The 27292-nt window shown below is 47.9% G+C and overlaps 1 long non-coding RNA gene across 1 annotated transcript in view; it reads right to left on the bottom strand.

Moving 5' to 3' along the window:
• The window catches only part of LOC139393204 (uncharacterized), a 30033-nt gene extending 4337 nt beyond the window's left edge, over positions 1–25696 (bottom strand). The window contains exons 1-2 of the long non-coding RNA XR_011629752.1: positions 25069–25696; positions 2442–2795 (exon numbers count right to left, since the gene is read on the bottom strand). This is a non-coding gene — a long non-coding RNA (uncharacterized lncRNA). The remainder of the gene's footprint in view (positions 1–2441; positions 2796–25068) is intronic.
• Between the last annotated feature and the right edge of the window lie 1596 nt (positions 25697–27292).

The following is a 27292-nucleotide window of genomic DNA, read 5'->3' as shown; positions in this document are numbered from 1 at the left end:
TACCAAGTATCACGACTAACAATCCTTCTGTTTGAAAGTTCCACTGTGTTGTCTCTCCTCTACCAATACCAAGTATCACGACCAACAATCCTTCTGTTTGAAAGTTCCACCGTGCTGTCTCTCCTCTACCAATACCAAGTATCACGACTAACAATCCTTCTGTTTGAAAGTTCCACCGTGTTATCTCTCCTCTACCAATACCAAGTATCACGACTAACAATCCTTCTGCTTGATAGTTCCACCATGTTATCTCTCCTCTACCAATACCAAGTATCACGACTAACAATCCTTCTGCTTGATAGTTCCACCATGTTATCTCTCCTCTACCAATACCAAGTATCACGACCAACAATCCTTCTGTTTGATAGTTCCACCATGTTGTCTCTCCTCTACCAATACCAAGTATCACGACTAACAATCCTTCTGTTTGAAAGTTCCACTGTGTTATTGTTATTGTGTGTTATTGTGTGTGTGTGTTATTGTGTGTTATTGTGTGTTGTTGTGTGTTGTTGTGTGTTATTGTGTGTTATTGTGTGTTATTGTGTGTGTGTGTTATTGTGTGTGTGTGTTATTGTGTGTTATTGTGTGTGTGTGTTATTGTGTGTTGCTGTGTGTTGTTGTGTGTTATTGTGTGTTATTGTGTGTTATTGTGTGTGTTACTGCATGTGTGTTGTTGTGTGTTATTGTGTGTTATTGTGTGTTATTGTGTGTTATTGTGTGTTATTGTGTGTGTGTGTTATTGCGCGTTATTGTGTGTGTGTGTTATTGCGTATTACAGTGTGTTATTGTGTGTGTTATTGTGTGTTATTGTGTGTTTTTGTGTGTTATTGTGTGTGTGTGTCATTGCGTGTGTGTGTGTGTTATTGTGTGTTACTGTGTGTTATTGTGTGTTATTGTGTGTGTGTGTTATTGTGTGTTATTGTGTGTGTGTGTTATTGCGTATTACAGTGTGTTATTGTGTGTGTTATTGTGTGTTATTGTGTGTTATTGTGTGTGTGTGTCATTGCGTGTGTGTGTGTGTTATTGTGTGTTACTGTGTGTTATTGTGTGTTATTGTGTGTTATTGTGTGTTATCGCGTGTTATCGCGTGTTGTCGCGTGTTGTCGCGTGTTGTCGTGTGTTGTCGTGTGTTATTGTGTGTTATTGTGTGTGTTATTGTGTGTTATTGTGTGTGTGTGTTATTGTGTGTTATTGTGTGTTATTGTGTGTTGTTGTGTGTTGTTGTGTGTTGTTGTGTGTTGTTGTGTGTTATTGTGTGTTATTGTGTGTGTGTGTTATTGTGTGTTATTGTGTGTTATTGTGTGTGTGTGTGTTATTGTGTGTGTGTGTTATTGTGTGTGTGTTATTGTGTGAGTGTGTTATTGTGTGTTATTGTGTGTTATTGTGTGTTATTGTGTGAGTGTGTTATTGTGTGTGTGTGTTATTGTGTGTGTGTTATTGTGTGAGTGTGTTATTGTGTGTTATTGTGTGTTATTGTGTGTTATTGTGTGTTATTGTGTGTTATTGCGTGTGTGTGTTATTGTGTGTGTGTTATTGTGTGAGTGTGTTATTGTGTGTTATTGTGTGTTATTGTGTGTTATTGTGTGTTATTGTGTGTTATTGCGTGTTATTGTGTGTGTGTGTTATTGTGTGTTATTGTGTGTTATTGTGTGTGTGTGTTATTGTGTGTTATTGTGTGTGTGTGTTATTGTGTGTTATTGTGTGTGTGTGTTATTGTGTGTTATTGTGTGTTATTGTGTGTGTGTGTTATTGTGTGTGTGTGTTATTGTGTGTTGTTGTGTGTTGTTGTGTGTTGTTGTGTGTTGTTGTGTGTTGTTGTGTGTTATTGTGTGTTATTGTGTGTGTGAGTGTGTTATTGTGTGTTATTGTGTGTGTGTGTTATTGTGTGTTATTGTGTGTGTGTGTTATTGTGTGTTATTGTGTGTTATTGTGTGTTATTGTGTGTTGTTGTGTGTTATTGTGTGTTATTGTGTGTTATTGTGTGTTATTGTGTGTTATTGTGTGTTATTGTGTGTTATTGTGTGTGTGAGTGTGTTATTGTGTGTTATTGTGTGTTATTGTGTGTTATTGTGTGTTATTGTGTGTTATTGTGTGTTATTGTGTGTGTGTGTTATTGTGTGTGTGTGTTATTGCGTGTTATTGTGTGTTGTTGTGTGTGTGTTATTGTGTGTTATTGTGTGTTATTGTGTGTTATTGTGTGTTATTGTGTGTTATTGTGTGTTATTGTGTGTGTTATTGTGTGTGTGTGTTATTGTGTGTTATTGTGTGTTATTGTGTGTTATTGTGTGTGTTATTGTGTGTGTGTGTTATTGTGTGTTATTGTGTGTTATTGTGTGTTATTGTGTGTTATTGTGTGTGTTATTGTGTGTGTGTGTTATTGTGTGTTATTGTGTGTTATTGTGTGTGTTATTGTGTGTTATTGCATGTTGTTTCTCCCCTACCTGGCTTGACGTCCTCTGAGCAGCAGGCCAGAACACAGTCTCTCTCTGATTGGGTGACTCTGGAGTCCATGACGGTGGTCGGTCGGACCAGCGCCTGGCGGACATTCACTATGGCGTTCTGATGCTGTCGGGAGAAACACGTCTCTGCGTCCGATCCCGAGACGGGGCCGGCGGCCGCCAGCATCAACATGGTGGCCAGGAGGAGCGGCGATGACACCCTAGAGGGGAGGATACGGGTCACGGAGGGGAACATGATGATGTCACAGTGACGTCACAGGTCCACGGGGCTCTGGTTGGTTGAACACACGCCACGCCCTCAGGGTCGACGACAGGGGTGGGCAGATTCAGACACTCCTGTAGAGGGTAAAGGGCAGGGGTCAGGGGCCAGACACTCCTGTATAGGGTAGTAGGAAGGAGACAGGGGTCAGAAACTCCTGTAGAGGGCAGGGGACAGGGGTCAGAAACTCCTGTAGAGGGCAGGGGACAGGGGTCAGAACTCCTGTAGAGGGCAGGGGACAGGGGTCAGACACTCCTGTAGTAGGTAGGGGACAGGGGTCAGAAACTCCTGTAGAGGGCAGGGGACAGACACTCCTGTAGTAGGTAGGGGACAGGGGTCAGAAACTCCTGTAGAGGGCAGGGGACAGGGGCCAGACACTCCTGTAGAGGGTAGAGGACAGGGGTCAGACACTCCTGTAGAGGGAAGTAGGTAGGGGACAGGGGTCAGACCCTCCTGTAGAGGGCAGGGGTCAGACACTCCTGTAGAGGGTAGTAGGCAGGGGTCAGGGACCAGACACTCCTGTAGAGGGTAGTAGGTAGGGGACAGGGGTCAGACCCTCCTGTAGAGGGCAGGGGTCAGGGGCCAGACACTCCTGTAGAGGGTAGTAGGTAGGGGACAGGGGTCAGACCCTTGTGTAGAGGGCAGGGGTCAGACACTCCTGTAGAGGGAGTGTCGGCTCCTTGAAAGCTCCATCTCTAGCCTTTAGCCCAGTGCGGATGTTGCCTGTAATCCATGGCTTCTGGTTAGGATATGTACGTACGCACGGTCACTGTAGGGACGATGTCATTGATGCAGTTATTAATGAAGCAGGTGACTGATGTGGTAAACTCCTAAGTGTTATCGGATGAGTCCCAGAACATATTCCAGTCTGTGCGAAACAGTCCTGTAGCTTAGCATCCGCTTCATCGGACCACATGCGTTTCAGCTTGTAAGAAACAGAGAGTTCTGGTCAGATTTTCCAAAGGGAAGGCAAAGGAGAGCTTAGTATGTGTTTCTGTGTGTGGAGTAAAGGTGATTTAGAGTTTTGTTGCCTCAAGTGGCACAGGAGACATACTCGTAAAAAATAAGGTCGGATGCATTTCAGTTTCCCTGCATTAAAATCACTGGCCAAGAAAAAGGCTGCCTCTGAACAGTACATTGTCTTGTTTACTTATGGCCCCGTTCAGCTCTTTGAGTGCAGTCTTAGTGCCAAGTATGGGTTTATGGTGGGGAATAGACAGCTATCAAACGTATAGATGAACTCTCTTGGTAAATAGCGTGGACTACAGCTTATCATTCTATCTTAAAACTTCCTCAACATTAGAGATCGATGGTCAATGGCGGTCTATTTGCTTGTCGACGTAGTCTCGTCAGGATGCCACTTCGCTTGGCCTCTCTTTCGCCACGCCACTTCCTCTTTCAGTCCCGGAGATCAGGGCCTGGTCTGGAGTAAGCAGGAGATCAGGGCCTGGTCTGGAGTAAGCAGGAGATCCAGGGCCTGGTCTGGAGTAAGCAGGAGATCAGGGCCTGGTCTGGAGTAAGCAGGAGATCAGGGCCTGGTCTGGAGTAACCAGGAGATCAGGGCCTGGTCTGGAGTAAGCAGGAGATCAGGGCCTGGTCTGTAGTAAGCAGGAGATCAGGGCCTGGTCTGGAGTAAGCAGGAGATCAGGGCCTGGTCTGGAGTAAGCAGGAGATCTAGGGCCTGGTCTGTAGTAAGCAGGAGATCTAGGGTCTGGTCTGGAGTAAGCAGGAGATCCAGGGCCTGGTCTGGAGTAAGCAGGAGATCTAGGGCCTGGTCTGGAGTAAGCAGGAGATCCAGGGCTGACGACTCGTTGAAGTAGAAACTGGCGACTCGTTGAAGTAGAAACTGGCGACTCGTTGAAGTAGAAACTGGCGACTCGTTGAAGTAGAAACTGGAGACTCGTTGAAGTAGAAACTGGCGACTCGTTGAAGTAGAAACTGGAGACTCGTTGAAGTAGAAACAGGAGACTCGTTGAAGTAGAAACTGGCGACTCGTTGAAGTATAAACTGGCGACTCGTTGAAGTAGAAACTGGCGACTCGTTGAAGTAGAAACTGGAGACTCGTTGAAGTAGAAACAGGCGACTCGTTTAAGTAGAAACTGGTGACTCGTTGAAGTAGAAACTGGCGACTCGTTGAAGTAGAAACTGCCGACTCGTTGAAGTAGAAACTGGCGACTCGTTGAAGTAGAAACTGGCGACTCGTTGAAGTAGAAACTGGCGACTCGTTGAAGTAGAAACAGGCGACTCGTTGAAGTAGAAACTGGAGACTTGTTGAAGTAGAAACTGGAGAGTAGTTGAAGTAGAAACAGGCGACTCGTTGAAGTAGAAACAGGCGACTCGTTGAAGTAGAAACTGGCGACTCGTTGAAGTAGAAACTGGCGACTCGTTGAAGTAGAAACTGGCGACTCGTTGAAGTAGAAACAGGCGACTCGTTGAAGTAAAAACAGGCGACTCGTTGAAGTAGAAACTGGAGACTCGTTGAAGTAGAAACTGGCGACTCGTTGAAGTAGAAACTGGCGACTCGTTGAAGTAGAAACTGGCGACTCGTTGAAGTAGAAACTGGCGACTCGTTGAAGTAGAAACTGGCGACTCGTTGAAGTAGAAACTGGCGACTCGTTGAAGTAGAAACTGGCGACTCGTTGAAGTAGAAACTGGCGACTCGTTGAAGTAGAAACTGGCGACTCGTTGAAGTAGAAACTGGAGACTCGTTGAAGTAGAAACAGGAGACTCGTTGAAGTATAAACTGGCGACTCGTTGAAGTAGAAACTGGCGACTCGTTGAAGTAGAAACTGGCGACTCGTTGAAGTAGAAACTGGAGACTCGTTGAAGTAGAAACAGGCGACTCGTTTAAGTAGAAACTGGCGACTCGTTGAAGTAGAAACTGGCGACTCGTTGAAGTAGAAACTGGCGACTCGTTGAAGTAGAAACTGGCGACTCGTTGAAGTAGAAACTGGCGACTCGTTGAAGTAGAAACTGGCGACTCGTTGAAGTAGAAACAGGAGACTCGTTGAAGTAGAAACTGGAGACTCGTTGAAGTAGAAACTGGAGAGTAGTTGAAGTAGAAACAGGCGACTCGTTGAAGTAGAAACAGGCGACTCGTTGAAGTAGAAACAGGCGACTCGTTGAAGTAGAAACTGGAGACTCGTTGAAGTAGAAACTGGCGACTCGTTGAAGTAGAAACAGGAGACTCGTTGAAGTAGAAACTGGAGAGTCGTTGAAGTAGAAACTGGCGACTCGTTGAAGTAGAAACAGGCGACTCGTTGAAGTAGAAACAGGCGACTCGTTGAAGTAGAAACTGGAGACTCGTTGAAGTAGAAACTGGCGACTCGTTGAAGTAGAAACAGGAGACTCGTTGAAGTAGAAACTGGAGAGTCGTTGAAGTAGAAACTGGCGACTCGTTGAAGTAGAAACTGGCGACTCGTTGAAGTAGAAACAGGAGACTCGTTGAAGTAGAAACTGGAGAGTCGTTGAAGTAGAAACTGGCGACTCGTTGAAGTAGAAACAGGCGACTCGTTGAAGTAAAAACAGGCGACTCGTTGAAGTAGAAACTGGAGACTCGTTGAAGTAGAAACTGGCGACTCGTTGAAGTGGAAACTGGCGACTCGTTGAAGTAGAAACTGGCGACTCGTTGAAGTAGAAACTGGCGACTCGTTGAAGTAGAAACTGGAGACTCGTTGAAGTAGAAACTGGCGACTCGTTGAAGTAGAAACTGGCGACTCGTTGAAGTAGAAACTGGCGACTCGTTGAAGTAGAAACTGGCGACTCGTTGAAGTAGAAACTGGCGACTCGTTGAAGTAGAAACTGGAGACTCGTTGAAGTATAAACTGGCGACTCGTTGAAGTAGAAACTGGAGACCCGTTGAAGTAGAAACAGGCTACTCGAGACTTGTTAACTGAATCCGACACGGTAGTTTTACATGATGAGATACAGAGACAGGAATGGCCTGCATCCCAAATAGCATCCCATTCCCTATTGGCCTTGGTCAAAAGTAGTGCCATTTGGTTTCAGCCTTGGTGAAGAGCCTGCTCTGAAAAGATCCTGGCTGGCAGTGGCTCAATTAGACAGTCTGCCAGCCTTTCACACAGCACTAAACTAATCTCTCTCTCTGCTACCTCTCCCCCCACTCCTCTTCCTCCTCTCTCTCTCTCTCTGCTACCTCTCTCCCCACTCCTCTTCCTCCTCTCTCTCTCTCTCTCTCTCTGCTCCCTCTCCCCCCACTCCTCTTCCTCCTCTCTCTCTCTCTCTGCTACCTCTCCCCCCACTCCTCTTCCTCCTCTCTCTCTCTCTGCTACCTCTCCCCCCACTCCTCTTCCTCCTCTCTCTCTGTCGCTCTCTATTTTATTTGAAGGGTTCAAAGAACACTGTTATCAGGTTGACTAAAGAGTCAAGCCTATTTCTGTGTAAAACCATAAAACGTGTTTTTCTGTACTCCACAACCCCAGTTCTGCCACTAAACCAACCAGACATACTGTACTCCACAACCCCAGTTCTGCCTGCCACTAAACCAACCAGACATACTGTACTCCACAACCCCAGTTCTGCCTGCCACTAAACCAACCAGACATACTGTACTCCACAACCCCAGTTCTGCCACTGAACCAACCAGACATACTGTACTCCACAACCCCAGTTCTGCCACTGAACCAACCAGACATACTGTACTCCACAACCCCAGTTCTGCCACTAAACCAACCAGACATACTGCACTCCACAACCCCAGTTCAGCCTGCCACTAAACCAACCAGACATACTGTACTCCACAACCCCAGTTCTGCCTGCCACTAAACCAACCAGACATACTGTACTCCACAACCCCAGTTCTGCCTGCCACTAAACCAACCAGACATACTGTACTCCACAACCCCAGTTCTGCCACTAAACCAACCAGACATACTGTACTCCACAACCCCAGTTCTGCCTGCCACTAAACCAACCAGACATACTGTACTCCACAACCCCAGTTCTGCCTGCCACTAAACCAACCAGACATACTGTACTCCACAACCCCAGTTCTGCCTGCCACTAAACCAACCAGACATACTGCACTCCACAACCCCAGTTCAGCCTGCCACTAAACCAACCAGACATACTGTACTCCACAACCCCAGTTCTGCCTGCCACTAAACCAACCAGACATACTGTACTCCACAACCCCAGTTCTGCCTGCCACTAAACCAACCAGACATACTGTACTCCACAACCCCAGTTCTGCCTGCCACTAAACCAACCAGACATACTGTACTCCACAACCCCAGTTCTGCCTGCCACTAAACCAACCAGACATACTGTACTCCACAACCCCAGTTCAGCCTGCCACTAAACCAACCAGACATACTGTACTCCACAACCCCAGTTCTGCCTGCCACTAAACCAACCAGACATACTGTACCCCACAACCCCAGTTCTGCCTGCCACTAAACCAACCAGATATACTGTATTCCACAACCCCAGTTCTGCCTGCCACTAAACCAACCAGACATACTGTACTCCACAACCCCAGTTCAGCCTGCCACTAAACCAACCAGACATACTGCACTCCACAACCCCAGTTCAGCCTGCCACTAAACCAACCAGACATACTGTACTCCACAACCCCAGTTCTGCCTGCCACTAAACCAACCAGACATACTGTACTCCACAACCCCAGTTCTGCCTGCCACTAAACCAACCAGACATACTGTACTCCACAACCCCAGTTCTGCCTGCCACTAAACCAACCAGACATACTGTACTCCACAACCCCAGTTCAGCCTGCCACTAAACCAACCAGACATACTGTACTCCACAACCCCAGTTCTGCCTGCCACTAAACCAACCAGACATACTGTACTCCACAACCCCAGTTCTGCCTGCCACTAAACCAACCAGACATACTGTACTCCACAACCCCAGTTCAGCCTGCCACTAAACCAACCAGACATACTGCACTCCACAACCCCAGTTCAGCCTGCCACTAAACCAACCAGACATACTGTACTCCACAACCCCAGTTCTGCCTGCCACTAAACCAACCAGACATACTGTACTCCACAACCCCAGTTCAGCCTGCCACTAAACCAACCAGACATACTGCACTCCACAACCCCAGTTCTGCCTGCCATTAAACCAACCAGACATACTGTACTCCACAACCCCAGTTCTGCCACTAAACCAACCAGACATACTGCACTCCACAACCCCAGTTCTGCCTGCCACTAAACCAACCAGACATACTGCACTCCACAACCCCAGTTCAGCCTGCCACTAAACCAACCAGACATACTGTACTCCACAACCCCAGTTCTGCCACTAAACCAACCAGACATACTGCACTCCACAACCCCAGTTCTGCCTGCCACTAAACCAACCAGACATACTGTACTCCACAACCCCAGTTCTGCCTGCCACTACACCAACCAGACATACTGTACTCCACAACCCCAGTTCTGCCTGCCACTAAACCAACCAGACATACTGTACTCCACAACCCCAGTTCTGCCTGCCACTAAACCAACCAGACATACTGTACTCCACAACCCCAGTTCTGCCTGCCACTAAACCAACCAGACATACTGTACTCCACAACCCCAGTTCTGCCTGCCACTAAACCAACCAGACATACTGTACTCCACAACCCCAGTTCTGCCTGCCACTAAACCAACCAGACATACTGTACTCCACAACCCCAGTTCTGCCTGCCACTAAACCAACCAGACATACTGTACTCCACAACCCCAGTTCTGCCTGCCACTAAACCAACCAGACATACTGTACTCCACAACCCCAGTTCTGCCTGCCACTAAACCAACCAGACATACTGTAGTCCACAACCCCAGTTCTGCCTGCCACTAAACCAACCAGACATACTGTACTCCACAACCCCAGTTCTGCCACTAAACCAACCAGACATACTGCACTCCACAACCCCAGTTCTGCCACTAAACCAAACAGACATACTGCACTCTACAACCCCAGTTCTGCCACTAAACCAACCAGACATACTGTACTCCACAACCCCAGTTCTGCTTGCCACTAAACCAACCAGACATACTGTACTCCACAACCCCAGTTCTGCCTGCCACTAAACCAACCAGACATACTGCACTCTACAACCCCAGTTCTGCAACTAAACCAACCAGACATACTGTACTCCACAACCCCAGTTCTGCCACTAAACCAACCAGACATACTGTACTCCACAACCCCAGTTCTGCTTGCCACTAAACCAACCAGACATACTGTACTCCACAACCCCAGTTCTGCCTGCCACTAAACCAACCAGACATACTGCACTCTACAACCCCAGTTCTGCCACTAAACCAACCAGACATACTGTACTCCACAACCCCAGTTCTGCTTGCCACTAAACCAACCAGACATACTGTACTCCACAACCCCAGTTCTGCCACTAAACCAAACAGACATACTGCACTCCACAACCCCAGTTCTGCCACTAAACCAACCAGACATACTGTACTCCACAACCCCAGTTCTGCCTGCCACTAAACCAACCAGACATACTGTAGTCCACAACCCCAGTTCTGCCTGCCACTAAACCAACCAGACATACTGCACTCCACAACCCCAGTTCTGCCACTAAACCAACCAGACATACTGCACTCCACAACCCCAGTTCAGCCTGCCACTAAACCAACCAGACATACTGCACTCCACAACCCCAGTTCTGCCACTAAACCAACCAGACATACTGTACTCCACAACCCCAGTTCTGCCTGCCACTAAACCAACCAGACATACTGTACTCCACAACCCCAGTTCTGCCTGCCACTAAACCAACCAGACATACTGTACTCCACAACCCCAGTTCTGCCTGCCACTAAACCAACCAGACATACTGCACTCCACAACCCCAGTTCAGCCTGCCACTAAACCAACCAGACATACTGTACTCCACAACCCCAGTTCTGCCTGCCACTAAACCAACCAGACATACTGTACCCCACAACCCCAGTTCTGCCTGCCACTAAACCAACCAGATATACTGTATTCCACAACCCCAGTTCTGCCTGCCACTAAACCAACCAGACATACTGTACTCCACAACCCCAGTTCAGCCTGCCACTAAACCAACCAGACATACTGCACTCCACAACCCCAGTTCAGCCTGCCACTAAACCAACCAGACATACTGTACTCCACAACCCCAGTTCTGCCTGCCACTAAACCAACCAGACATACTGTACTCCACAACCCCAGTTCTGCCTGCCACTAAACCAACCAGACATACTGTACTCCACAACCCCAGTTCTGCCTGCCACTAAACCAACCAGACATACTGTACTCCACAACCCCAGTTCAGCCTGCCACTAAACCAACCAGACATACTGTACTCCACAACCCCAGTTCTGCCTGCCACTAAACCAACCAGACATACTGTACTCCACAACCCCAGTTCTGCCTGCCACTAAACCAACCAGACATACTGTACTCCACAACCCCAGTTCAGCCTGCCACTAAACCAACCAGACATACTGCACTCCACAACCCCAGTTCAGCCTGCCACTAAACCAACCAGACATACTGTACTCCACAACCCCAGTTCTGCCTGCCACTAAACCAACCAGACATACTGTACTCCACAACCCCAGTTCAGCCTGCCACTAAACCAACCAGACATACTGCACTCCACAACCCCAGTTCTGCCTGCCACTAAACCAACCAGACATACTGCACTCCACAACCCCAGTTCTGCCTGCCACTAAACCAACCAGACATACTGTAGTCCACAACCCCAGTTCAGCCTGCCACTAAACCAACCAGACATACTGTAGTCCACAACCCCAGTTCAGCCTGCCATTAAACCAACCAGACATACTGTACTCCACAACCCCAGTTCAGCCTGCCATTAAACCAACCAGACATACTGTACTCCACAACCCCAGTTCTGCCACTAAACCAACCAGACATACTGTACTCCACAACCCCAGTTCTGCCACTAAACCAACCAGACATACTGCACTCCACAACCCCAGTTCAGCCTGCCACTAAACCAACCAGACATACTGTACTCCACAACCCCAGTTCTGCCACTAAACCAACCAGACATACTGCACTCCACAACCCCAGTTCTGCCTGCCACTAAACCAACCAGACATACTGTACTCCACAACCCCAGTTCTGCCTGCCACTACACCAACCAGACATACTGTACTCCACAACCCCAGTTCTGCCTGCCACTAAACCAACCAGACATACTGTACTCCACAACCCCAGTTCTGCCTGCCACTAAACCAACCAGACATACTGTACTCCACAACCCCAGTTCTGCCTGCCACTAAACCAACCAGACATACTGTACTCCACAACCCCAGTTCTGCCTGCCACTAAACCAACCAGACATACTGTACTCCACAACCCCAGTTCTGCCTGCCACTAAACCAACCAGACATACTGTACTCCACAACCCCAGTTCTGCCTGCCACTAAACCAACCAGACATACTGTACTCCACAACCCCAGTTCTGCCTGCCACTAAACCAACCAGACATACTGCACTCCACAACCCCAGTTCTGCCACTAAACCAACCAGACATACTGTACTCCACAACCCCAGTTCTGCCTGCCACTAAACCAACCAGACATACTGCACTCCACAACCCCAGTTCTGCCTGCCACTAAACCAACCAGACATACTGTACTCCACAACCCCAGTTCAGCCTGCCACTAAACCAACCAGACATACTGTACTCCACAACCCCAGTTCAGCCTGCCACTAAACCAACCAGACATACTGTACTCCACAACCCCAGTTCTGCCACTAAACCAACCAGACATACTGTACTCCACAACCCCAGTTCTGCCTGCCACTAAACCAACCAGACATACTGTACTCCACAACCCCAGTTCTGCCACTAAACCAACCAGACATACTGTACTCCACAACCCCAGTTCTGCCTGCCACTAAACCAACCAGACATACTGTACTCCACAACCCCAGTTCTGCCACTAAACCAACCAGACATACTGTACTCCACAACCCCAGTTCTGCTTGCCACTAAACCAACCAGACATACTGCACTCCACAACCCCAGTTCAGCCTGCCACTAAACCAACCAGACATACTGCACTCCACAACCCCAGTTCTGCCTGCCACTAAACCAACCAGACATACTGTACTCCACAACCCCAGTTCTGCCTGCCACTAAACAAACCAGACATACTGTACTCCACAACCCCAGTTCAGCCTGCCACTAAACCAACCAGACATACTGTACTCCACAACCCCAGTTCTGCCTGCCACTAAACCAACCAGACATACTGTACTCCACAACCCCAGTTCTGCCTGCCACTAAACCAACCAGACATACTGCACTCCACAACCCCAGTTCTGCCACTAAACCAACCAGACATACTGTACTCCACAACCCCAGTTCTGCCTGCCACTAAACCAACCAGACATACTGTACTCCACAACCCCAGTTCTGCCTGCCACTAAACCAACCAGACATACTGTACTCCACAACCCCAGTTCAGCCTGCCACTAAACCAACCAGACATACTGTACTCCACAACCCCAGTTCAGCCTGCCACTAAACCAACCAGACATACTGCACTCCACAACCCCAGTTCTGCCACTAAACCAACCAGACATACTGTACTCCACAACCCCAGTTCAGCCTGCCACTAAACCAACCAGACATACTGCACTCCACAACCCCAGTTCTGCCTGCCACTAAACCAACCAGACATACTGTACTCCACAACCCCAGTTCTGCCTGCCACTAAACCAACCAGACATACTGTACTCCACAACCCCAGTTCTGCCTGCCACTAAACCAACCAGACATACTGTACTCCACAACCCCAGTTCTGCCTGCCACTAAACCAACCAGACATACTGTACTCCACAACCCCAGTTCAGCCTGCCATTAAACCAACCAGACATACTGTACTCCACAACCCCAGTTCAGCCTGCCACTAAACCAACCAGACATACTGCACTCCACAACCCCAGTTCTGCCACTAAACCAACCAGACATACTGTACTCCACAACCCCAGTTCTGCCTGCCACTAAACCAACCAGACATACTGTACTCCACAACCCCAGTTCAGCCTGCCACTAAACCAACCAGACATACTGTACTCCACAACCCCAGTTCAGCCACTGAACCAACCAGACATACTGTACTCCACAACCCCAGTTCTGCCTGCCACTAAACCAACCAGACATACTGTACTCCACAACCCCAGTTCAGCCTGCCACTAAACCAACCAGACATACTGTACTCCACAACCCCAGTTCAGCCTGCCACTAAACCAACCAGACATACTGTACTCCACAACCCCAGTTCTGCCTGCCACTAAACTAACCAGACATACTGTACCCCACAACCCCAGTTCAGCCTGCCACTAAACCAACCAGACATACTGTAGTCCACAACCCCAGTTCAGCCTGCCACTAAACCAACCAGACATACTGCACTCCACAACCCCAGTTCTGCCTGCCACTAAACCAACCAGACATACTGCACTCCACAACCCCAGTTCTGCCACTAAACCAACCAGACATACTGTACTCCACAACCCCAGTTCTGCCACTAAACCAACCAGACATACTGCACTCCACAACCCCAGTTCTGCCACTAAACCAACCAGACATACTGTACTCCACAACCCCAGTTCTGCCTGCCACTAAACCAACCAGACATACTGTACTCCACAACCCCAGTTCTGCCTGCCACTAAACCAACCAGACATACTGTACTCCACAACCCCAGTTCTGCCTGCCACTAAACCAACCAGACATACTGTACTCCACAACCCCAGTTCTGCCTGCCACTAAACTAACCAGACATACTGTACTCCACAACCCCAGTTCTGCCTGCCACTAAACCAACCAGACATACTGTACTCCACAACCCCAGTTCTGCTTGCCACTAAACCAACCAGACATACTGCACTCCACAACCCCAGTTCTGCCTGCCACTAAACCAACCAGACATACTGCACTCCACAACCCCAGTTCTGCCTGCCACTAAACCAACCAGACATACTGCACTCCACAACCCCAGTTCTGCCTGCCACTAAACCAACCAGACATACTGTACTCCACAACCCCAGTTCTGCTTGCCACTAAACCAACCAGACATACTGCACTCTACAACCCCAGTTCAGCCTGCCACTAAACCAACCAGACATACTGCACTCCACAACCCCAGTTCTGCCTGCCACTAAACCAACCAGACATACTGCACTCCACAACCCCAGTTCTGCCACTAAACCAACCAGACATACTGCACTCCACAACCCCAGTTCAGCCTGCCACTAAACCAACCAGACATACTGCACTCCACAACCCCAGTTCTGCCACTAAACCAACCAGACATACTGTACTCCACAACCCCAGTTCTGCCTGCCACTAAACCAACCAGACATACTGTACTCCACAACCCCAGTTCTGCCTGCCACTAAACCAACCAGACATACTGTACTCCACAACCCCAGTTCTGCCTGCCACTAAACCAACCAGACATACTGCACTCCACAACCCCAGTTCAGCCTGCCACTAAACCAACCAGACATACTGTACTCCACAACCCCAGTTCTGCCTGCCACTAAACCAACCAGACATACTGTACCCCACAACCCCAGTTCTGCCTGCCACTAAACCAACCAGATATACTGTATTCCACAACCCCAGTTCTGCCTGCCACTAAACCAACCAGACATACTGTACTCCACAACCCCAGTTCAGCCTGCCACTAAACCAACCAGACATACTGCACTCCACAACCCCAGTTCAGCCTGCCACTAAACCAACCAGACATACTGTACTCCACAACCCCAGTTCTGCCTGCCACTAAACCAACCAGACATACTGTACTCCACAACCCCAGTTCTGCCTGCCACTAAACCAACCAGACATACTGTACTCCACAACCCCAGTTCTGCCTGCCACTAAACCAACCAGACATACTGTACTCCACAACCCCAGTTCAGCCTGCCACTAAACCAACCAGACATACTGTACTCCACAACCCCAGTTCTGCCTGCCACTAAACCAACCAGACATACTGTACTCCACAACCCCAGTTCTGCCTGCCACTAAACCAACCAGACATACTGTACTCCACAACCCCAGTTCAGCCTGCCACTAAACCAACCAGACATACTGCACTCCACAACCCCAGTTCAGCCTGCCACTAAACCAACCAGACATACTGTACTCCACAACCCCAGTTCTGCCTGCCACTAAACCAACCAGACATACTGTACTCCACAACCCCAGTTCAGCCTGCCACTAAACCAACCAGACATACTGCACTCCACAACCCCAGTTCTGCCTGCCACTAAACCAACCAGACATACTGCACTCCACAACCCCAGTTCACTCCACAACCCCAGTTCAGCCTGCCACTAAACCAACCAGACATACTGTACTCCACAACCCCAGTTCTGCCTGCCACTAAACCAACCAGACATACTGCACTCCACAACCCCAGTTCTGCCACTAAACCAACCAGACATACTGCACTCCACAACCCCAGTTCTGCCTGCCACTAAACCAACCAGACATACTGCACTCCACAACCCCAGTTCTGCCTGCCACTAAACCAACCAGACATACTGTAGTCCACAACCCCAGTTCAGCCTGCCACTAAACCAACCAGACATACTGTAGTCCACAACCCCAGTTCAGCCTGCCATTAAACCAACCAGACATACTATACTCCACAACCCCAGTTCAGCCTGCCATTAAACCAACCAGACATACTGTACTCCACAACCCCAGTTCTGCCACTAAACCAACCAGACATACTGTACTCCACAACCCCAGTTCTGCCACTAAACCAACCAGACATACTGCACTCCACAACCCCAGTTCAGCCTGCCACTAAACCAACCAGACATACTGTACTCCACAACCCCAGTTCTGCCTGCCACTACACCAACCAGACATACTGTACTCCACAACCCCAGTTCTGCCTGCCACTAAACCAACCAGACATACTGTACTCCACAACCCCAGTTCTGCCTGCCACTAAACCAACCAGACATACTGTACTCCACAACCCCAGTTCTGCCTGCCACTAAACCAACCAGACATACTGTACTCCACAACCCCAGTTCTGCCTGCCACTAAACCAACCAGACATACTGTACTCCACAACCCCAGTTCTGCCTGCCACTAAACCAACCAGACATACTGTACTCCACAACCCCAGTTCTGCCTGCCACTAAACCAACCAGACATACTGTACTCCACAACCCCAGTTCTGCCTGCCACTAAACCAACCAGACATACTGCACTCCACAACCCCAGTTCTGCCACTAAACCAACCAGACATACTGTACTCCACAACCCCAGTTCTGCCTGCCACTAAACCAACCAGACATGTACTCCACAACCCCAGTTCTGCCTGCCACTAAACCAACCAGACATACTGCACTCCACAACCCCAGTTCTGCCTGCCACTAAACCAACCAGACATACTGTACTCCACAACCCCAGTTCAGCCTGCCACTAAACCAACCAGACATACTGTACTCCACAACCCCAGTTCAGCCTGCCACTAAACCAACCAGACATACTGTACTCCACAACCCCAGTTCTGCCACTAAACCAACCAGACATACTGTACTCCACAACCCCAGTTCTGCCTGCCACTAAACCAACCAGACATACTGTACTCCACAACCCCAGTTCTGCCACTAAACCAACCAGACATACTGTACTCCACAACCCCAGTTCTGCCTGCCACTAAACCAACCAGACATACTGTACTCCACAACCCCAGTTCTGCCACTAAACCAACCAGACATACTGTACTCCACAACCCCAGTTCTGCTTGCCACTAAACCAACCAGACATACTGCACTCCACAACCCCAGTTCACTAAACCAACCAGACATACTGCTCCACAACCCCAGTTCAGCCTGCCACTAAACCAACCAGACATACTGCACTCCACAACCCCAGTTCAGCCTGCCACTAAACCAACCAGACATACTGTACTCCACAACCCCAGTTCTGCCTGCCACTAAACAAACCAGACATACTGTACTCCACAACCCCAGTTCAGCCTGCCACTAAACCAACCAGACATACTGTACTCCACAACCCCAGTTCTGCCTGCCACTAAACCAACCAGACATACTGTACTCCACAACCCCAGTTCTGCCTGCCACTAAACCAACCAGACATACTGCACTCCACAACCCCAGTTCTGCCACTAAACCAACCAGACATACTGTACTCCACAACCCCAGTTCTGCCTGCCACTAAACCAACCAGACATACTGTACTCCACAACCCCAGTTCTGCCTGCCACTAAACCAACCAGACATACTGTACTCCACAACCCCAGTTCTGCCTGCCACTAAACCAACCAGACATACTGTACTCCACAACCCCAGTTCAGCCTGCCATTAAACCAACCAGACATACTGTACTCCACAACCCCAGTTCAGCCTGCCACTAAACCAACCAGACATACTGCACTCCACAACCCCAGTTCTGCCACTAAACCAACCAGACATACTGTACTCCACAACCCCAGTTCTGCCTGCCACTAAACCAACCAGACATACTGTACTCCACAACCCCAGTTCAGCCTGCCACTAAACCAACCAGACATACTGTACTCCACAACCCCAGTTCAGCCACTGAACCAACCAGACATACTGTACTCCACAACCCCAGTTCTGCCTGCCACTAAACCAACCAGACATACTGTACTCCACAACCCCAGTTCAGCCTGCCACTAAACCAACCAGACATACTGTACTCCACAACCCCAGTTCAGCCTGCCACTAAACCAACCAGACATACTGTACTCCACAACCCCAGTTCTGCCTGCCACTAAACTAACCAGACATACTGTACCCCACAACCCCAGTTCAGCCTGCCACTAAACCAACCAGACATACTGTAGTCCACAACCCCAGTTCAGCCTGCCACTAAACCAACCAGACATACTGCACTCCACAACCCCAGTTCTGCCTGCCACTAAACCAACCAGACATACTGCACTCCACAACCCCAGTTCTGCCTGCCACTAAACCAACCAGACATACTGTACTCCACAACCCCAGTTCTGCCACTAAACCAACCAGACATACTGTACTCCACAACCCCAGTTCTGCCACTAAACCAACCAGACATACTGCACTCCACAACCCCAGTTCTGCCACTAAACCAACCAGACATACTGTACTCCACAACCCCAGTTCTGCCTGCCACTAAACCAACCAGACATACTGTACTCCACAACCCCAGTTCTGCCTGCCACTAAACCAACCAGACATACTGTACTCCACAACCCCAGTTCTGCCTGCCACTAAACCAACCAGACATACTGTACTCCACAACCCCAGTTCTGCCTGCCACTAAACTAACCAGACATACTGTACTCCACAACCCCAGTTCTGCTTGCCACTAAACCAACCAGACATACTGTACTCCACAACCCCAGTTCTGCCTGCCACTAAACCAACCAGACATACTGTACTCCACAACCCCAGTTCTGCCTGCCACTAAACCAACCAGACATACTGTACTCCACAACCCCAGTTCAGCCTGCCACTAAACCAACCAGACATACTGTACTCCACAACCCCAGTTCTGCTTGCCACTAAACCAACCAGACATACTGCACTCCACAACCCCAGTTCAGCCTGCCACTAAACCAACCAGACATACTGTACTCCACAACCCCAGTTCTGCCACTAAACCAACCAGACATACTGTACTCCACAACCCCAGTTCTGCCTGCCACTAAACTAACCAGACATACTGCACTCCACAACCCCAGTTCTGCCACTAAACCAACCAGACATACTGTACTCCACAACCCCAGTTCTGCCTGCCACTAAACCAACCAGACATACTGTACTCCACAACCCCAGTTCTGCCTGCCACTAAACCAACCAGACATACTGTACTCCACAACCCCAGTTCTGCCTGCCACTAAACCAACCAGACATACTGTACTCCACAACCCCAGTTCTGCCACTAAACCAACCAGACGAATGGTTATGAAATGGATTACACAGCATAAAGACAAACAACGACAAAAACATTAACCAAGAAAAACAAGAATAAATGTATTCTACTTCTCTCCAACAAAGGCCTTGTTAAGTCACTACTAGCTTTATAAAAATAAGAAGAAAGTCATTGTTTTACCACCAAGCCTTTAAGAGGAAACGTGACGGAGAGAACCAAGCTGGAGGTCCATAACTACAAAACACCGTCCCCTAAAAATAGTCCAGCAGACCCCAATCTGTCTACGAGACGACTGAGGGAGCAGACCATGCTTCTGTTGCCTCTGTCATGTTAAGAGTAAGAACAGAACAGAGTTAACAATAAGAACAGAACAGAGTTAACAATAAGAACAGAACAGAGTTAACAATAAGAACAGAACAGAGTTAACAGTAAGAACAGAATGTCCTGTTTATGACCAACAACTAAAACCGAAATCTTCCACCATCCGGTGTGGACCCCTACTGGGGCTCTAATAGGCAGAACTATAGGCCTGTATATCACAATATAACCCTTATACCAACGGGTTGATAGGCCTGTATATCACAATATAACCCTTATACCAACGGGTTGATAGGCCTGTATATCACAATATAACCCCTACTGGGGCTCTAATAGGCAGGACTATAGGCCTGTATATCACAATATAACCCTTATACCAACGGGTTGAAAGGCCTGATTATCACAATATAACCCCTATACCAACGGGTTGATAGGCCTGTATATCACAATATAACCCCTATACCAACGGGTTGATAGGCCTGTATATCACAATATAACCCCTATACCAACGGGTTGATAGGCCTGTATATCACAATATAACCCCTATACCAACGGGTTGATAGGCCTGTATATCACAATATAACCCCTATACCAACGGGTTGATAGGCCTGTATATCACAATATAACCCCTATACCAACGGGTTGATAGGCCTGTATATCACAATATAACCCCTATACCAACGGGTTGATAGGCCTGTATATCACAATATAACCCCTATACCAACGGGTTGATAGGCCGGTATATCACAATATAACCCCTATACCAACGTGTTGATAGGCCTGTATATCACCCCTATACCAACGGGTTGTTGGTACAGTTGAAGTCGAAAGTTTACATACACTTAGATGGGAGTCATTAAAACTCGTTTTTCAAACACTCCACAAGTTTCTTGTTAACAAACTATAGTTTTGGCAAGTTGGTTAGGACATCTACATTGTGCATGACACAAGTCATTTTTCTAACAATTGTTTAACAACAGATTATTTCACTTATAATTCACTGTATTACAATTCCAGTGGGTCAGAAGTTTACATACACTAAGTTGACTGTGCCTTTAAACAGCTTGGAAAATTCCAGAAAATGATGTCATGGCTTTAGAAGCTTCTGATAGGCTAATTGACATCATTTGAGTCAAGTGGAGGTGTACCTGTGGATGTATTTCAAGGCCTACCTTCAAACCCAGTGTCTCCTTACTTGACATCATGGGAAAATCAAAAGAAATCAGCCAAAACCTCAGAAAAAAAAATGTAGACCTCCACAAGTCTGGTTCATCCTTGGGAGCAATTTCCAAACGCCTGAAGGTACCACGTTCATCTGTACAAACAACAGTAGGCAAGTATAAACACCATGGGACCATGCAGCCATCATACCGCTCAGGAAGGAGACGCGTTCTGTCTCCTAGAGATGAACGTACTTTTGTGCGAAAAGTGCAAATCAATCCCAGAACAACAGCAAAGGACCTTGTGAAGATGCTGGAGGAAACAGGTACAAAGTATCTATATCCACAGTAAAATGAGTCCTATATCGATATAACCTGAAAGGCCGCTCAGCAAGGAAGAAGCCACTGCTCCAAAACCACCATAAAAAAGCCAGACTACGGTTTGCAACTGCACATGGGGACAAAGATCGTACTTTTTGGAGAAATGTCCTCTGGTCTGATGAAACAAAAATATAACTATTTGGCCATAATGACCATCATTATGTTTGGAGGAAAAAGGGGAGGCTTGTATGCCGAAGAACACCATCCCAAACGTGAAGCATGGGGGTGGCAGCAGGCTACCCGAAATGTTTGACCCAATTTAAAGGCAATGCTACCAAATACTAATTGAGAGTATGTAAACTTCTGACCCACTGAGAATGTGATGAAAGAAATAAAAGCCTAAATAAATCATTCTCTCTACTATTATTCTGACATTTCACATTCTTAAAATAAAGTGGTGATCCTAACTGACCTAAAACAGGGAATTGTTACTAGGATTAAATGTCAGGAATTGTGAAAAACTGAGTTTAAATGTATTTGGCTAAGGTGTATGTAAACCTCTGACTTCAACTGTATGTACTTGGTGTGTAGCTCATTACTCACCAACAGCCTGGGAGCAGGTCTCCATTAATATGTCTACAGGTCCACAGTTCAGCTTTGTCTCTCCTTCCTTCTCCCACACTCTCAATTCACAGTCCAGATCTCTCTCTTTCTCTTCTCTCAGTCCACGTCTCTCTCACTCTTTCTTCCCTCAGTCCACCTCTCTCTCACTCTCTCTTCCCTCAGTCCACGTCTCTCTCACTCTCTCTTCCCTCAGTCCACGTCTCTCTCACTCTCTCTTCCCTCAGTCCACGTCTCTCTCACTCGTCTCTCAGTCCACGTCTCTCTCTCCTGCTCTCGTCTCTCAGTCCACGTCTCTCCTCCCAGCAGAACTTTGCTCCCTCCTTGTTTCCTGAAGAAGGAACAGTATCAGTCCTCCTGGTGTTATCTCCTCCAGGTCTGCTGCTATCTGATCACTGGGATTACCATGACTACTACAGGATCTGTTAAGGAGGTCTGGGATTACCATGACTACTACAGGATCTGTTAAGGGGGTCTGTGATTACCATGACTACTACAGGAGTTGTTAAGGAGGTCTGGGATTACCATGACTACTACAGGATCTGTTAAGGAGATCTGGGATTACCATGACTACTACAGGATCTGTTAAGGAGGTCTGGGATTACCATGACTACTACAGGATCTGTTAAGGAGGTCTGGGATTACCATGACTACTACAGGATCTGTTAAGGAGGTCTGGGATTACCATGACTACTACAGGATCTGTTAAGGAGGTCTGGGATTACCATGACTACTACAGGATATGTTAAGGAGGTCTGGGATTACCATGACTACTACAGGAGCTTTTAAGGAGGTCTGGGATTACCATGACTACTACAGGATCTGTTAAGGAGGTCTGGGATTACCATGACTACTACAGGATCTGTTAAGGAGGTCTGGGATTACCATGACTACTACAGGATCTGTTAAGGAGGTCTGGGATTACCATGACTACTACAGGATCTGTTAAGGAGGTCTGGGATTACCATGACTACTACAGGATCTGTTAAGGAGGTCTGGGATTACCATGACTACTACAGGATATGTTAAGGAGGTCTGGGATTACCATGACTACTACAGGATCTGTTAAGGAGGTATGGGATTACCATGACTAAAACAGGAGCTGTTATGGAGGTCTGGGAGACATGAGAGAGAAAGAGAGAAAGAGGGAGAGAGAGAGTTTGTGTGTGTTACATAGTTACAACTATTCTGCAGCTAGAGCTGGGTCCTGGTTAGAGCCAGGAGACACCGTACAGCTAGAGCTGGGTCCTGGTTAGAGCCAGGAGACACCGTACAGCTAGAGCTGGGTCCTGGTTAGAGCCAGGAGACACCGTACAGCTAGAGCTGGGTCCTGGTCAGAGCCAGGAGACACCGTACAGCTAGAGCTGGGTCCTGGTCAGAGCCAGGAGACACCGTACAGCTAGAGCTGGGTCCTGGTTAGAGCCAGGAGACACCGTACAGCTAGAGTTGGGTCCTGGTTAGAGCCAGGAGACACCGTACAGCTAGAGCTGGGTCCTGGTTAGAGCCAGGAGACACAGTACAGCTAGAGCTGGGTCCTGGTTAGAGCCAGGAGACACCGTACAGCTAGAGCTGGGTCCTGGTTAGAGCCAGGAGACACCGTACAGCTAGAGCTGGGTCCTGGTTAGAGCCAGGAGACACCGTACAGCTAGAGCTGGGTCCTGGTTAGAGCCAGGAGACACCGTACAGCTAGAGCTGGGTCCTGGTTAGAGCCAGGAGACACCGTACAGCTAGAGCTGGGTCCTGGTTAGAGCCAGGAGACACCGTACAGCTAGAGCTGGGTCCTGGTTAGAGCCAGGAGACACCGTACAGCCAGGAGACACCGTACAGCCAGAGCTGGGTCCTGGTTAGAGCCAGGAGACACCGTACAGCTAGAGCTGGGTCCTGGTTAGAGCCAGGAGACACCGTACAGCTAGAGCTGGGTCCTGGTTAGAGCCAGGAGACACCGTACAGCTAGAGCTGGGTCCTGGTTAGAGCCAGGAGACACCGTACAGCTAGAGCTGGGTCCTGGTCAGAGCCAGGAGACACCGTACAGCTAGAGCTGGGTCCTGGTTAGAGCCAGGAGACACCGTACATTTAGAGCTGGGTCTTGGTTAGAGCTAGGAGATCTGTAATGACACTGTATCCCAAATGATACCCTTGACCCTTTATAGTGCCCTGCTTCTGACCAAAGGCTGGTCAAGGCTGTGTACTATAAAGGGAATAGGGCTCCATTTGGGACCGTCTTATTCACGTTCTGTACGGTCGTCAGAGATGGTGGGGATAAAATCCAGCTGTATGCATAACAATCTCCTTCGCAGGACTGGGTTTCCATACCTTAGTTTTCATGTGGCCAGTTTGTATTGAAACTTCCCTTCAGGGACAATAAAGATGTATCATATTCTGCTCTGGTCGATATACTACGCACACACTGAGGTCAGGATGGGGGCAACGCACAGATACCCATAGACTTACAGTCATTGCGCTAACACTAGTTAGCATTGGCTAGCGAAACTACCTCTAACTTCCTTCATACTGGACATAAAAATCATATCAATTGTAATTCATAATATATTAAACGAAATTGATGACCATCCACAAATGAATACATAGTTTACCATACGAAACGTAACATATCATACTAAATAGAGTTTATCGGATTATTTTTGTAAAGAATAATACGAAATGCACTGAGACCGGGTTGACTTGTGTCAAATCTATTTGTTGCAGTTGAAAGTCACCGTACCTGTCCCTTCCTCCACCACATACATAAATAACGGTCCACGGTTAGATCAGCATCACGCTACCCATCATCAACTGTATCCGAAGTACGACCACCTCGTGATGCAATCTTTATGAAATACGTCTTTTTCATTTGATACACAAAAAAAACATAAGCTTATTATCTGTTGAGATATCATCCCCATCCCAGATACAACACGTAATACCTGAAAACATCCCATCCGTGTTGTAATATACAGGACATCAGCTGTGAGGTTATCCACCTACCTTGTCTGTGTGCTGGTCAAAGTAACCTAATAACTGGTGGTCGGGAAGTAGGCTAAGATTCCTACAAGCGTTTTCTGTTGATTAGACACATACGCAGTTTGTATTGTGGCCCATTCATTTCAACCAAGTAGTAGTTGTCTCTAGATGAGAATAGACGGATGATAACTGGCACACTGTCGGTAACCGATGCTCTTATCGGCTATAGTTCGGTGGTTCAGGAAACATTAACATCCACACCAGACAAGTGTACCATTGAAACGAGGTCCCAGAGGATACATCATCCAGAGAGCCACGTTGAGAACACTGACGCGGAGTGTGTTTCACATTCCCAAGCGGTTTCCAGGCTCTTCCTCGTCTGTCCGAGGAGGAGGAAGAGAGCGCCTTGCCTCCGTCCCTTTAAAACTGCGGCGCAAACCTTCGACAATGTGAAATAACCATCTTCATTCTCAGAAGAGGAAAAACTAAAAATTGTATCCACAACAAACGTCAACAATAAAACGGGACTTCGGATGAGCTCTGGATATGTCTGTGGCCTACAGTAACGTTTGTAGCGGGAGCTATAACGTTTCCGGCAGCGACAGATCCTGGTTTCTCCAGCCTGACCCATTTGATTCTTTGTCCTCAGAGCGACTAGCGGCAGTAAGTGGGAGGAATGTTCTCTGCTCTGCCCCCATACCAGCCAGCAGCACTATCTTTATCACACATTACCTTGGGTTTCACCCAAAATATCAAAATCACAGAAGTAAAATAGCCTATTCGCTGCACACCTCAAATATCTCATATCTCGACTCAGTAACTCGTAGTTACATAGTAAATCAAACATTTTAATTTCACAATTCATAAGGAACGGGTTTATTAATAATTGGGTAAACAAAACAGTCGATGAACCAGCCCAACTCCAAACTTTGAAATTCCTAGAATACACGATATATCTGCATGTCTCCTCGTACGTTTCAGTTATACTGCAAATCTACCATTCCAGTAGAGTCCTATAAACCAGCCTGTGGGGCTGAAGCACCGAGACAGACAGAGACTAAGGTAGAGTCCTATAAACCAGCCTGTGGGGCTGAAGCACTGAGCCAGACAGAGACTAAGGTAGAGTCCTATAAACCAGCCTGTGGGGCTGAAGCACTGAGACAGACAGAGACTAAGGTAGAGTCCTATAAACCAGCCTGTGGGGCTGAAGCACAGAGCCAGACAGAGACTAAGGTAGAGTCCTATAAACCAGCCTGTGGGGCTGAAGCACTGAGACAGACACGAGACTAAGGTAGAGTCCTATAAACCAGCCTGTGGGGCTGAAGCACTGAGCCAGACAGAGACTAAGGTAGAGTCCTATAAACCAGCCTGTGGGGCTGAAGCACTGAGACAGACAGAGACTAAGGGAGAGTCCTATAAACCAGCCTGTGGGGCTGTAGCACTGAGCCAGACAGAGACTAAGGGAGAGTCCTAAATGGCACCCTATTCCCTACATAGTGCACTACTACTACTATATAGTGCACTACTTAGTGCTCTATGCAGGTAATAGGATACCATTTGGGATGTAAAAAGACAGAGCGGTTCAGACTGGGTAGTGATGAACAATCTGTCATAACACCACTCAAATTAACCACTGAAGATACAGGAGCAATGTTTCTACAACTAGATTCTCCTGTGTGTTGCTAGGCCAACCCTTTCCTGTTACATATCCTGTCTGTGTGTTGCTAGGCCAACCCTTTCCTGTTACATATCCTGTCTGTATGTAGGCCAACCCTTCCCTGTTACATATCCTGTCTGTGTGTAGCTAAGCCAACCCTTTCCTGTTACATATCCTGTCTGTGTGGAGCTAAGCCAACCCTTTCCTGTTACATATTCTGTCTGTGTGTTGCTAGGCCAACCCTTTCCTGTTACTTATCCTGTCTGTGTGTTAATAGGCCAACCCTTTCCTGTTACATATCCTGTCTGTGTGTTGCTAGGCCAACCCTTTCCTGTTACATATCCTGTCTGTGTGTAGCTAGGCCAACCCTTTCCTGTTACATATCCTGTCTGTGTGTTGCTAGGCCAACCCTTTCCTGTTACATATCCTGTCTGTGTGTAGCTAGGCCAACCCTTTCCTGTTACATATCCTGTCTGTGTGTTGCTAGGCCAACCCTTTCCTGTTACATATCCTGTCTGTGTGTAGCTAGGCCAACCCTTTCTTGTTACATATCCTGTCTGTGTGTTGCTAGGCCAACCCTTTCCTGTTACT

Source organism: Oncorhynchus clarkii, chromosome 33, assembly GCF_045791955.1.
Source record: "Oncorhynchus clarkii lewisi isolate Uvic-CL-2024 chromosome 33, UVic_Ocla_1.0, whole genome shotgun sequence".
Taxonomy (NCBI): Eukaryota; Metazoa; Chordata; class Actinopteri; order Salmoniformes; family Salmonidae; genus Oncorhynchus; species Oncorhynchus clarkii.
The sequence above is the reverse complement of the archived record's forward strand: the minus strand, read 5'-3'. Positions and strand labels throughout refer to the sequence as shown.